The sequence below is a fragment of the Chrysochloris asiatica genome, unplaced genomic scaffold (genome assembly GCF_000296735.1).
Source record: "Chrysochloris asiatica unplaced genomic scaffold, ChrAsi1.0 scaffold00151, whole genome shotgun sequence".
Taxonomy (NCBI): domain Eukaryota; kingdom Metazoa; phylum Chordata; class Mammalia; order Afrosoricida; family Chrysochloridae; genus Chrysochloris; species Chrysochloris asiatica.
The window spans coordinates 2,302,784-2,307,934 of NW_006408669.1; the positions used below are offsets into that span (position 1 = coordinate 2,302,784).

The following is a 5,151-nucleotide window of genomic DNA, read 5'->3' on the forward strand; positions in this document are numbered from 1 at the left end:
CTGAGCCCACTGTCCTAGGATACTGTGTCAGCCCACCTCACAGAGGGCCTCCACCTCACTGACCATGATCCCTGGTGTGTCTGAGCCCATTGTCCTAGGATACTGTGTCAGCCCACCTCACAGAGGGCCTCCACCTCACTGACCATGATCCCTGGTGTGTCTGAGCCCATTGACTTGGGATTCTGTGTCAGCCCACCTCATGGACGGTCTCCCTCACCTTCACTGGCTCTCCACATCACTTACCATGATGTCCTTCTCCAGACCTCAGTCACTCCTGATGATGATGTGCACAAAATAAGAAGTTACAACTGGTATACTATTGTTTACAAAGACAATGTTCTGCATCTTACTGGTATCTTAAAAGCTAGCAAGCAGTCATTTAAGGTGTAGCTCTTGGTCTCTCTCCACCCAAAGCAAAGAAGGGTGAATAAAATCAAAGATATATGAAAATAAATCATATGAAGGACTAACAGAGACCAGAGGAATGTGATGGTGTCCATCTATCACTGCCAACTGCTCTGAAAGGGATCACATTAGAAGGGCTTTGTTAGAGAATGTGAAACAAAACCCAAAATCATAAAAAAGGTCAGGCTTGCTGGTTGGATAGAGACTAGTAGAACCCCAAGACTGTGGCCCTTAATCACCCTTCAGGTCTGGAACATAACTGGTAGCTGTGATTCAACTTTCAGTTAAATGGCAAGATGACCAATGACACCAAGGAGGTTCTCACTTCTTAGAACAACCAATGATACGAGACCAAGTGGGCAGCATTTGCCCAGAATAACGCTCAGAAGAGACAGGAAAGAAAGATGAAGGGAAGTGGGAAACACAGGGAGGAAGTGGGAAGGGTGCTGTTACATTGTGAGAATTGCAAACAAGGTCACGAGACAAAATGTGTAAGAATTGCTGAAAATCAGAGTTTCTAGTTTAGGCAAGCAGCAGAGATAGCCAAGTAGGAAAGGCTCTGTGGGGGAGGGATTGAAAACCCAGAGAAGCTCCACTCATGAAACACCATCAGAGCTCTGGATCTAGCATAAGATACAAGGCATCAGCTTCTCCATGCGCAAGGGAAAAAATCATGATATAAAAGAAAATGCTGTGAGTTAGGAAATGCTTGAGACAGGACTCTCTCTTCGGCCACCCTGCCCAGGCAGCGTTCAGAGGGCAGGGCTACAGCCAGACTGGCACAGGGAACCAGCACTAAAAGCAGCGCAGTAATATTTGCAAAAGGAAGTGCAGGGGATTCTACACATTTTTTCCTCCTCTTCCCTGTTGTGCCTTCTTTACCCAGCCTAGATGCCTTCAGGAAGGTGGGTGAGCACCGCACCCCACCCCCACCCAAAAAAAAAAAAAAATGTCCAATGTTCAGCCCATAGTTTTCCCACAGCACAGAGAGAAAGAGCTTGGTGGCTGTTTATTACGTCAGTCTGTGGGTCCCAGCCCTAAAGGTAACTTGTGTGGGACCCTTTACTCGGGCCTATCCAGCAAGAAAAAAACATAGTCTGGCCTGACAGACAAACCAAATAAATGAACAATCTGTAAAACCCCAACATAAAAAGATGCAACTGTCTCAAGAATTATGCTGTGCACATGCAGATACCTAACTGACCTTTCAGAGACAAAAATAGTAGACAATCTTTCTCCCATTAACTTCTCAATATCTGTCTGTGCACCTCTACGGTGGTGACTAGAGGAGGGGCCAGAGTGAAAGGACACCCCCACCCACTGCTGGAGGCTTCTACGGTGCATACACACTGCCTGTGTAGCAAGGAAACTGGACAGTCAGCCACAGTTTTATTTTTGTTTCAAAGTGATTTTTGTGTCTACTTTTATATTGCTTCTGCTCTTGGTTCTTTTGATCACATATTTTCCTGGAGGTGGGAGCTTTTTCTCCCTACGTTACCCAAGAAGAGTCAGCAATCGTGGCCATATAGCCAAGCTACAAGCATACCCCATAATATTCCACCATTGAGATAAGAGCCAGTAATAGCTGCTAAGCATTGCATGTGAAAAGGGAAGCCTATCTCCTGATCATATCCACCAGGATACACCAAGTAAGCTTAATAACACAACAACAAACATCCATTTAAGCATTAAAAACCCACATAACCACTGGAAATTACAAAAAAAAAGAAAAGATCTCAAAACATGTCCAAAACCAGAAAAGAGTAACTGAGACAAATGAGCTGGAGACAGACAAAAGCTCCCCAGAAAGGCAGAGCAGATTTTGGATTTGCCTGAGAAGGAATTCAGAAGAATGATATGGAAACAAATTCAAATGCTTTGTAAAGGGGTGGAGGAAAATAAGGCAGAAGTCAGGAAAGTACTACAAGAGCAATCAAACAAGTTTGATACAGCACTGGAAACAATTCAAAACCTGCAAAAAGAGGCCCAGATGTTTGACAATAAAATATCAGAAATGGACAAGAATTGTTGAAAATCAATTTGCTCTGTAAACGTTTGACATAATCACAATAAAAAGTTTTTTTTAAAAAACTTTACTTGTATGTGATATTGATGATATTGTTGTTCAATGACTTATGAATTCTGTTGGGTCACCTCTCTTTGAAATGGGTACAAATATGGATTTCTTCCATTCAATTGACCAGGTAACTGTCTTCCATGTTTCTTGATCTGGACAAGTGAGCATTTCCAGTGCTATATCAGTTTGTTGAAAGATTTCAATTTGTATTCTGTCAATTCATGGATCTTTGTTTGTCTCCAATGCCTCCAGTGTAGCTCAGACTTTTTACTTCAGTACCATTGGTTCATCATCACATGATGCTGTTGTTAAGTGCTGTCTGGTACAGTCTACTTATAGCCACCCTGTACAGGGTCTTCAAGGTGCTTAATCTTCTTGTGGGAGCAGAAAGCATCATCTTTCTCCAGCAGAGTGGCTGATGGGCTCATACCTTGTGGTTCGCAGCCCAGTACTCATCCTCTTGATCATATACTTTATCTTTAAATGGTTGAACATTGACCATTTTACTTGGGTTTAATGACTCTGTGTGTATATTTTCCATCTTCTTTCAGTGCTTTTTGCATCATTCAATATTTCACCCATAGAATCCTTGCAAGTCGGTACTTGAAATTTTTCTTCAGTTCTTTCCACTTGAAAAACGCTGAACATGTTCTTCCCTTTTTGTTTTTTTTTAACTCCAGGTTTTTGCACATTTCATTATAACACTTGACTTTGCCTTCCTGAACTGCCCTTTGAAACTTTCTGCTCAGCTCTTGTACTTCCTAATTTATTGCTGTCACTTTAGCTTCTCTACACTCAAGAGCAAGTTTCAGAGTCTCTTCTGACATCCATTTTGGTCTTTTCTTTCTTTCTTGTCTTTTTAATGACTCTTTGCTTTCTTCATGCATGATGTTTTTGGTGTCATCCCGAACTCTTCTGGTCTTTGATCACTAGTGTCCAATGCATGAATTCTATTCTTGAAATGGTCCCTAAATTCAGGTTGGATATATTCAAGGTCATATTTTGGCTCTCATGGGCTTGCTTTAAAATTCTTCAGCTTCAGGTTGAATTTGTATATGAGCAATTGATCTCTTCAACAGTTGGTCCCTGGCCTTGTTTTGGTTAACGATATTGAGCTTCTCCACCATCACTCCCCACAGATATAGTCAATTTGATTTCCGCATGCGCCATCTGATGAGGTCCAGGTGTATGGTTGTTTTTAATGTTGTTGACAAAGATATTTGCAATAAATAAGTCATTGGTCTTGCAAAATTCTATCATATGATCTCCAGCATCATTTATACCACCAAGACCGTATTTTCCAACTACTGATCCTTCTTCGTTTCCAACTTTCGCATTCCAATCACAAATAATTATTATTGCATCTTGATTGAATGTTTGAACAATTTCAGACTGAAGAAGTTGGCAGAATTCTTCAATTTTTTTATCATTGACTTTATTGGTTGGTGCATAAATTTGAATAATATTGGTATTAACTGGTCTTCCGTGTAAATGTATGGATGTTTTTCTATGACAGATAGCTTGTACTTTAGATCACTTTTGAAATGTTCTTTTTAAGGATGATTGTGACATCATTCTTCTTGAATTTGTCATTATCAACATAGCAAACCACACGATTCTCTGACTCTAAATAGCCAATACCAGTCCATTTCAGGTCACTAATGCCTAGGATGTCAATCCATATGTGTTCCATCTCATTTTTCACAATGTTCAATTTATCTAGATTTGTATTTAACATTCCATGTGCCAGTTATTAAAGGATTTTTGCAGCTAATGAAGGTCCTGAATTCTATGCGCCATTCCTTTCGTATGGTCAGCTCTGCTTTAAGGAGGCCGATCTTCCCCAGTTGTATTTTTAGTGTCTTCCAACTTGTGAAGCTCATTTCTGGCACTATATCTGACAATGTTCATTCAGCTGCTATTCATAAAATTTTCAGTGGCTAAGCATTCAGAAGTAATATGCCTCTTCTTTCTTAGTATGGAAGCTCTGCTTAAACCTGTCCACCCTGGATGACCCTACTAGTATTTAAAATACCAGTCACATAACTTCCAGAATCACAGCAACACACAAGTTACCACAGTACAACAAACTGATAGATGAGACGGCAAGCCTGCTGATGGCTAATGTTTTGTGTCAACTTGGCTAGCCATGATACTCAGTGATTTGCAGATACTGGACTGGTTGGTCTTCCATAAGTAAGCATCTTCTATGATGTAAGCCAGTCAAATGAAAGAGTTTTCTTAGAGATATGGCCAAGGTCATACATATCTCATTACTCTGGATGTCAGTGAGTCTGGGAAAACCAGAAGCTATTCTTTTCAGCAGGCTGACTCTACCTCACAATGAGATTCATAGATGGAAAATACCACAGGAAAGGGTTTAGATGATGAGCTGCCAAAACATAATGACAAATGTCTTCTGAATTAATATTTTAGAATACTATCTTGACTCAGTCATTAGCAACCATATAATTACCTTTTATGTTTTTGATTTATATACTTGAATTCATTCACTAGTTACTTTTCATTGATTCTTTATAAGATAGGTATACCATTTAAAATTAGATTCAGGGCCCGGTTTGCCAGCGTGGCGAGACGGTGCTCGTGAGTAGGGGCTCTGGGATCGGGAAAGGGAAGCTCGAGAATTGAGCCTCCCAAGTGGGAATTCA

General features: G+C 40.6%; 1 pseudogene; it reads left to right on the forward strand.

The window, feature by feature from the left end:
- The first annotated feature begins 144 nt into the window (after positions 1–144).
- Positions 145–5,151, forward strand: part of LOC102831787 — a 27,038-nt pseudogene continuing 22,031 nt past the window's right edge.